This window comes from Oncorhynchus masou, chromosome 2, assembly GCF_036934945.1.
Source record: "Oncorhynchus masou masou isolate Uvic2021 chromosome 2, UVic_Omas_1.1, whole genome shotgun sequence".
NCBI classification, from domain to species: Eukaryota; Metazoa; Chordata; class Actinopteri; order Salmoniformes; family Salmonidae; genus Oncorhynchus; species Oncorhynchus masou.
Genome location: NC_088213.1, coordinates 26,165,639 through 26,175,244, shown reverse-complemented (window position 1 = coordinate 26,175,244; position 9,606 = coordinate 26,165,639).

Below are 9,606 nucleotides of genomic sequence, written 5' to 3'. Positions count from 1 at the left end.
ATGTTAACAAAGAGCTGGGCAGGCCTAAACAAAAACACATGAGACATATGTGATTCTATTGTAGTTATCTCTCTTGTTGCTCCAGTAATTGGGCATTCCAGCCTTTTTTCTGTGCTGAATATATATTTTTCCGTTCAACTGTTTTATTTCATCGTGGAGAAATCTGCTGTTTTGCAGAGGATGTGAAGTGACTTCCATCATTGACAGACCTAAGACTCTGAGACCTGAGAACACCAGGCTCCACACCTCAGTAGAAAGTAGAAGGTTGGTTGAGGTTTGAAAATAACCAGTTTGACTCATACTGCATTTACATTTTAGACATTTAGCAGACGCTCTTGTCCAAGCCACGTACAGTTAGGCGTTACTCTCTGTCAAATGAAATAAATGTTTTGCCTTTGAGGAGAATTATATGAGTTGAGAATGGGGCTTTTGAGAACTGTTAAAGGAGGAATTTTAACAGGAAGGACTTCAAATCCTGGAAGGTTGTTTCTTGGTGTCCTGGATTGTCCTGAGTAACACTGTCAATAAGGGTGTCTACCAACTCTTAAGCCACAACCCTCAACACTGAGCATTCCATCCACCACTCCCTGTTTACCAGCTCTGACAAATGGCCCAGTGCCACTCTTCCTCCCTCTCTTCTACTTCCCTTTATCTCCTCCTCTTCTTCTTTCCTCTCCTCCTCCCCAAGAACTTAGTCTCTCTCCTCTGCCACCCATTGTCCTCCTCCCTCTCCTCCCCTCTCACTCCTCCTCCTCATCCCCCTTTCCCCTTTCCCTTCTCTTTCTCCACCACAAGAAGTTCATTAGTCTCTCTATCTCCGGTTTGCTCTCCTCCCTCTCCTCCCCTCTCACTCCTCCTCATCCCCCCTTTCCCTTCTCTTTCTCCACCACAAGAAGTTCATTAGTGTCTCTATCTCCGGTTTGCTCTCCTCCCTCTCCTCCCCTCTCACTCCTCCTCCTCATCCCCCCTTTCCCGTTTCCATTCTCTTTCTCCACCACAAGAAGTTCATTAGTCTCTCTCTGGTTTGCACTCCTCCTCCTCATCCCCCCTTTCCCCTTTCCCTTCTCTTTCTCCACCACAAGAAGTTCATTAGTCTCTCTATCTCCAGTTTGCTCTCCACCCTCTCCTCCCCTCTCACTCCTCCTCCTCATCCCCCCTTTCCCCTTTCCCTTCTCTTTCTCCACCACAAGAAGTTCATTAGTCTCTCTATCTCCGGTTTGCTCTCCTCCCTCTCCATTTTCCTCAATGAAAGAACCACAAATAAGGTGGTTGAGGGTTTTCAATCTGCATCTTGCCCTGAGCCAATTACACCTGTGTGAAAAGTCACTAATTGACTCAGATCATTCTTGTGACATAACAGGAAGGGGAGTGAAGACTGGTGATGAGCAGGTACACGAGGTGTGGGAACGGTTGAATTAAACTGCTCATTACATTTTTGCTGCATCAACTTTAAAGGGAACTGTTTGTAAAGAGTGTGACTTACATACATGTGGCCACCCATATGGGCTAGTCAGGGCCAGCCCTAGCCTTTTGGGGGCCTTAAGCAAGATTTGGTTTGCTACCCCTCCCCCACCCCACACACCTTGCAGGCAACACATTTTGGTGGCAGAGAGAAATTTGCAGTTTAAAAGCACATTTCCTGCAACTCGTCACATTTTTATATGGGGTGTTGAGAAAATGTTGCTGTTTTAAAGCACATTTTCTACACATTCTGCCATGACTTATGCCATGTTCATATACTATCTGAGTGAAAGTCAGTAATACAATCAATTGGGGCTCCCTGGAAGTCAGGACAGTGTCTCCCAGATGGCTGGGTGTGATTCCGGCCAGAAGTTTAAGAATTTTGTGTTTTTCAAACACCGAAACTATGCCACCCTGATCTGTTTCACCTGTCTTGTGCTTGTCTCCACCCCCCTCCAGGTGTCGCCTATTTTCCACATTATCACCTGTGCATTTATACCTGAGTTTTCTGTTTGCCTGTTGCCAGTGCGTCTTGTTTCATCAAGCCTACTAGTGTGTTTCGCACTAGCCCCTGGGTTGTTTTGGTTTTGTCGTTTTGACTGCTCTTCCTGCCCGCCGTTCTGTACCTTGACTCTGCCCTGGATTACTGATCTCTGTTTCTCTCTAGCCCCTGTTTTTGTAGCTTTGACCACTCTGCCTGCCCTGACCCTGACCCTGAGCCTGCCTGCCAATCTGTACCTTTCTGACTCTGCCCTGGATTACCGATCTCTGCCTGCTCTTGACCTGTTGTCTGCCTGCCCCCTGTTTTGTTAATTAACGTCTGATTCAAACTGTCTGCATCTGGGTCCTATCCTGGGTTGTGATAGAAACAGCTTTTTCCTGCAATCTAGATCCATAATCATTACGCTTAATTATATGTATATTTTCTGCAAATCTAAACATCTTGAGCTTTTTGTGTTCTGACTGGTGGTTGATTTTTAAAAACAAAATATTTCTCTGCATTGCTGCTAAAATCTGGGTAAAAGATTGAAAAGGATATGAGTCTTGTTCAGTAAATGTAGTAATTGCTTGCTTTTCTAAAGTCTCCCAACCTCGCAAGCAGGCTTGTCAGCCAAGATGGTTATCATTAAACAAGCTAACTAGTCTAACTTGATTGAAATCGCTTCTTGGTCCAGGTAGATGTAGTTGAGGTTGGGAGCCTATCTGGGATAGCTAAAGCAAACGGAATAAAATAGCTAGCTAGTAGTATTACAGAGAAACAAAAAATTAAACATTTTTTAACAGGACAAATATGAGGGCACATGTGCTCACTATGGGCATGATGCCTCTGCTGGTTCTCATCACTCTTTATCAGTGTCATCACCTTGTCTTCTGGGTGAAAAGAGCCATACCAGGTTCTGTGGTTCTCCTCTCCTAGCATGTGTCCTACACACGTACCAGATGTATCACTAGCTGGTTAGCCAAGCGTACAAGTACTGTTGCCATTGCTAAACCAAGACCATAGTTACCACACACAGGAATGATTGTATCCCATAACGATCATTATAGACTCTCAGTTCTGTGTGTCTCTGGCACTGACTCCTTTTGCAAGCACTCCAAAGCCTCTCTTCAACTCTCCCAGTGCGTCACTTCGGCTTTGTTCCCATGCCAGACAAAATAAATAAATGAGACCAAAAACAGAGAGTAAACATACGAGAGTCATATTATGTGACAGTGATGTCGTTAAGGGGCAGAGATCCAGCCCAAAATGTGATGCACAGCCAGCCAGCAGAGGCTGGTTTAACAGGAAGAGAGCAATGACCATGGGAGGAGAGAGGAAGAGAGATTGTGAGCCTTGATGCTGGGGAGCTGCCATCAGAGCTTTTTCTGGTGTCCTAAGGGACATAAGAGCACCACCACCGCCCCCACAGCTCATATCAAACCCTTGTCCCATATCTCCTCCACACTCAGGGTGGTGTTCACTGTGTCTGGGACCTGCTCTGGGACCAGACCACACAGACTAGAGATTTCCACATGCACTGCCTGGAGGAGAGCAAAATACCACACAGCCGGCTGTCATAAGGAAAACTAAACATGGTTGTTTATGTGAGCCCAAGCTGCAGTACATTCTAACTCCAACTCCACATGTGGGAATGACATCTCTGACAGAGCCATGCCAGATATTTTGTTTGTCTTCTCCCTGATCCTCGTTCCTGATTTTCGCAAACATGTCATTTCAGACCAGAGGGTATTTGTTCTTAATCTGGATCTTTCAAAGCGGGACTGTGATCAGTTATACACTGGAGTGGAGAAAGGTGAACATTAACAGTTCTCACTGATGAGACTTGAATGCTTCAGCACGCCCTACAACTAAACCACACACACAGAACCCACAGTCATTGAGAAAACCATATTGTAGAATCCCAAGTGATTTGGTCCCATGCTAACGTGGTTTAATGCTTAAAGCGCAGGACTATTAGCCAGATAGTTCAAAACTAACGACAACCCCTATTGTGATATAACTTCTTATACACTGCCACTGCTTCCACAATCAAGACCTACTCAAATTCCAAATGGATACTTTACAAGAATGAAATAGTAAAACCAAACATTTACACAGAGGGATTTTAGGTCTCCTTTCTGAGGGGGGTTTGCTCACTGTCACCATCTGCTTCTGGTTACCAGTACATTTACAGTTTAAAACAACCGCTTCTCACCCATTTCAAAAGTACCTCCTCGTCCTATATAATAGGTCTGCTGTTAAAGACTGTTGGGTTTATTTGTAGCCTGCGGTCCAATTTGTTTGGTATCACTGAGCACATAACTAAGTCAAGGCCTCTACGCCCCTTTCAGACCTTCAACACATGACCTGTAGTCCACTGGGGCCCTTAGTAGCTACATAAATAAATGAACTTTATTGACCACAGATTTCTATGGTTCAACAACGTTAGGAGCACAGAGGGTATATCTGATAGGCTGTGCTGTTATCGCAGAGGGAAAGGTAGCTTCAGGGCTTGTTTGATTAAGGTAGTTGGTTAATGTCAACATTGATCACAGAGCTAGAGTGGTTGATTGTCTGTATATGTGCTTCCTGTTGCAGCAAGAGAGAGAGGGGGGGGCAGAGACTATATGGTATATCTGATTAGGCTATGATCATGTGGAGAAGGACGCTCCCTGCTCCTCTCCTTCATTGAATTAAAGCGGACGAGCAGGACTTTGCTTCAGGCCAGCCGCTAAACTACCTCTGTCTCAGGGAGAGAAATTACACCACACACACACACGAACACACACTTCCATTCCCTCTGGGACTATGTCACCTCCAAACTGAGCTAGGATGCTGAACTATTTTTTTTAATGCAAATGACATGATGAATTCTCTCCTTCTCTGTCATAGTGTGTGTTCCACTACTTAAAGTCCTGCTCCTCCACCACCACCCCTGTGACTATGGGAATGTTTGTCCCAGCTCAGCTGTAGTAAGTACAGCACATCACACTGAGGTCTGATTAATTGACAAGAGGTTCACGTGATCTTTTAAGAGGTACTTAATTCACAGCTCCACCAGGGACATAGGCCAGAAGTAGTTTGAAGTGAAGGGAGGGGGGGTTCAGTATTGCCTCCCTGCCTTTTGTCTGCTCTCGCTTTGCTCTTTAAACTCGGGGAAATAATTTTTCAGATCTGGTTTCAATTGCTTGCTATTGTTTTCTGTCTTATCTATAGTGTCTGAGCAATGTGTCCCATCATACTGCACGTCCCAATATCCACACTACCACACTACTTAGAAGGAATGCCCAATATATTCTAAGTGGTTTGCTAGTGTGGACATAAGAACGTAGTTTACTCCATCCCCATACTCCTGGTTTAGTGCTCCACAGCCGTTCTCTTTAGTATCCATTGAGTTACTGTAAGTGTGTGAAGTCAGTGGCTGGTCCATCTCCAATTCTGAGGCTCTCTCTCTCCCAGTCTGAGGTAGGAACCAGAGGAGAAGTAGAGAACAGTAATCCCCTGGTCGTCCCTGGGGGTCACGGCCGTATTGAGAGGCATTCCAGAGAGTGTCCGTCTCACTGCTCGATTAAACCCCACTGATCACTGCACACACACAAAGTGAGATCTCAGCACCAACCAGCCAACCGGCCAGGCAGCCAGCCAGGCCCCGGTGCTACTGTACTGTAGGTTTAGCACCGGTCCCTCTCCCAGTCTCCCTCTCAAGTCTCCCTACTCTTCTCTGAGTCGCTTGTTTTAATCACCTCATTCAATTTGATGTGTAGTCCACTCCCTGCTCTTCACCACTTCCAGTCTGTTAGAGTATGTATATTCTCTACATCCTGCTGCCTGGGCCTGAGTGTAGGATCGACCATGATCCACACCAGCAGATGGCTAGGCAGGGTGCTTGGGTTCCAGATGAGGTCTTAATCGTGTCAAAGCTTTTCCACCACCTGCTGGGAGGCTCGGGTCTGTTCTATTCTGTCTCTGGTCTGGCTGCTGGCTGCTGGGAGCACCTGTGGGAGCAGGGGAACCGTCCTCTCTAGCCTCCTCAAAAGCTAAAAGCCTCCAACATCTAATAAATCAGAGAAACATGGAGGTACATGGCGCGCACGCACACACCAACACACACACAAGCACACACACCAACACACAGAGAGAGAGAGCTGGTGGAGCCCCAGTTGTACCAAAGAGGTGGTATGGTGTGGGTAAAATAAGCGAACCATTAGACCCTCTCTCTTTTATGATAGCATGGACATTTCTGGAAGATAGAAGATCCACATTCAGATTACAGTGTACCCAAAACCGTAACAGGGACCAACAGCAGAGTGACTTAGTGTCATTCCTTTTCTAGTACGCCAAGAACAACAGCAGAGTGACTTAGTGTCATTCCTTTTCTAGTACGCCAAGAACAACATGCATTTCATCACATGAACAGGTTTTTGGCTGCATGGAAATTAGTTTAGGACCCCTATCAAACTCCATACACGTGCAGAGGAGACATGTCAATAAATCACTGTTAGGAGCAAAGGCCTGGAGACACAGCTGGGAGTCATGGGGCTGAAAAACAGCAGGACGAGGGAGCAAAGGTCTGTAAATCTGTTACGCGGAGTGGAACCGGGCAACCCAAAAGCAGACTCAGATGAGGAGACTGGGATGAAGTAACACACAGAGAGAGAGGGAGGGGAAAGAGTACTAGGGGGTGTGGCGGCAGGTCAAGGAGACACAGGATGAGTTGTAGAGGGCGTTGCAGGAGCAGATGTGACAAAATCTGTAAATCGTACTAAAGAAATCAGTTCCACTGGCAGCAGGATCAACCCTCTGGACATTATTAGAAACAGGAAATCAACACAATTAGGAATCAGAGTTTTTGCAGTTTGAATTTCATTAAACAACTGGAGTTGATGCCCCTGTTCTTTTACAAGTCCTTGCCTTTTCCCAGTGCTGTAAAGCAGGATTTCCCAAACTCAGTCCCGGGGCCACCCCATTGTGTACGTTTTGGTTTTTGCCCTAGTATTACACAGCTGATTCAAATGATCAAAGCTTGATGATGAGTTGGTTATTTGAATCAGCTGTGTAATGCTAGGGCAAAAACCAAAATGTGCACCGAAGGGGTCCCTTACGACTGAGTTTGGAAAACCCTGATATATAGGGCGCATGAGAAATAAAGCACGTGTTCCCTCAACCTCAGGTCATGCATAAATGTAACAATGAGGCCCAATAAAGAACAATGTAAAAATCTATCTGCTGTCAGAGTCAGCTCAGTTTGAGAGGTTGGGACATTCTTATTGCTTCTGTACAGTACAGACAGACAGTCTTATAAAATACAGATTTCTCTGAAAACAAAAGCAAAGCGTTTGTCCAAAGTTTGACCAGGTACATTTTTTATTTTGCCAATGCCTAAAACTAATCGCCCCATTAGTTTACATAAGGAACTCTTAATATGTGAGAAAAGCATATTTCCATGATTTATTTATTTATTTTGAACGTCCAGATGTGATAAATCACCTCTGTGATACTCTGTGGATCTGCCAAGCGTTTACTGCTGTACTGGAGTCATGAGAAAACTATCTTCCAGGGTTTCTAAGGTGACACAGACACAACACAAATAGATAAACAGGCTGCTATGTGTTATTGCAACCAATACAAGACAAAGGGGGGACCAGCCTCCAGCCCAGGCCCTGCTTGCTTCACACATCTCAACTGCTGTATTTCATCCTATGACAGTCCTGGATGGAGCTGTTGCTACAGCAGTGCATAAATGGCAGAAACAAGTAAACATCATATAGAATAGTGAAATAGCTGTCTAAAGTGACTGTGGAAAGAGGCCCATCTCAATAATATGATGTATTTCTCCACTTGATCCAGAGAGGGTGTTTATCAGTGTTCTTTTTCTGGTGATGTGGAACCATGGACTAGAGGACCAGGGAAGACATACATTCCTTACAACCGTCAGAGAACCATTACTAAAGAAACAGAGAGTCTAGCTGGGATATTGTCAAAGTATTATCTCTTACTGCATACAGTACATTTCAGGACTGTTTCACCCAGAAAATATGACAGTAACTAAAACCACTGCTGTGTGCAGCATGTGGCCCCAGCCTGCAATGAAAAACACATTTATACTGGTTTCAATATATGCAGATAGGCAAACACCAAATAAAACCCAAAACCAAAATAAACCAAGAGAGGAGCTCCATTCCGTGGGAACATGTGTAGGCATGGGCTCTGTGGTCATCATAATGAACTAGAGACTGCAGTTTATACCATTGCTTTTCTCTGTGGTTCTTTAATAATGCTTTTTATATATTTTATACATTTATTTGACTCTAGTGGGAACGTAACAAAAGGAGACTAGGGAAGCAAGTGGGAGTGGAGTCTAAAGGACAGATTTGTTTGTGTTGAATAAAACCATCTGTTGCAATTGACTGGAGGCCAACAAATCCACTGGAGGAAAAGATGCAGAGAGGCTGGACAAAAGTCAACTGAACACAGCATTACATAACATCACCACTGACACTGACTGACCATTGGCACTTTAGGCTGACCACTGGGGTGAATGGTGGTCTGCTTTGCCCTGTCAGTGTGGTTAACCCTTACCCTCTTCAGAGACAGAGCTCAACTATGCAAGTCACTCTCCTTGCAAACTGTCCAGATTCCAGAACAATCCTAGCACTGCAGCACAAAAAAATGATGAAGCACAAAATGTTTCATTTTCCCTCATGCAGACAAATATGGTAATATTGCATTTGCATCTCCTAAATTATTTGTCAAGGGAATATCAACAGTTGATGATTTACTTAATGAGCAATCAAATGTGTCTACCAGTCATTTAAATGTGTGATTATATCATAATTTTTCTCACTGAATCTGAAAATAATAAAGTAGCTTGTGTTGTGTAAACATATTAAAGATGTCCCCTGCAAAGTTCCTTCAGTGACAACAGCTTCTCTGTTTTAGGAAGATTGAATTTAAAGCAATAAAATCTAATTAGGAATACCGTGGCAGCTTTAGGGACTGAGCAACTGAAGAGTTATCTTGTTATTTCAGCTTTGATTTAGAATTACAAAAATATTTTACAAATACAGGCTTGTATTTTTCTCGATTATGATTAAAAATATATGTTTTTAAGACTTTATTGGACTTCATATAACTTCAATATGCCAATAGTGCATATGACATGCAGATGAACATGAGTAGAAAGTCAAAACAATAATCTTCTGGACATTGATTAAAGAGTGTGCCTATATCAACAATTTATGGGGTGAATATAAACGGAAAAGTTAATTTCAGCAATCAGTAAATGTGTTATGCTACAGTTTATCCTTGATGAAAGAGAGGGTGAGAGGAGAATAGGAAACAATCAGTCAAACGATTTCCTCTAAATTGGTTCTGCTCTTTACATTGAAAATGGACCTCTTCCCCAACATATGTATTTCCTAAATCACATTAAATCAATACACTAATGTGTAGGGAGGAGAGGATGAGAGAAAGGCTCATGTGGAAGTAGAGAAATTATTCTGGTCGAGAGTTCGCTCGTCAAGAGGACGACAGAGGTATTTTCTGCTGTGTCTTAAATGTTTCCTTTTCGTCAAAGTCAGTTTCTTAGAAACATGAATACAGGAAGGTAATTCCACTGGGGATTAGTGAGAGGAATCGCGTTCATCACGGCGCATGTCTATAAA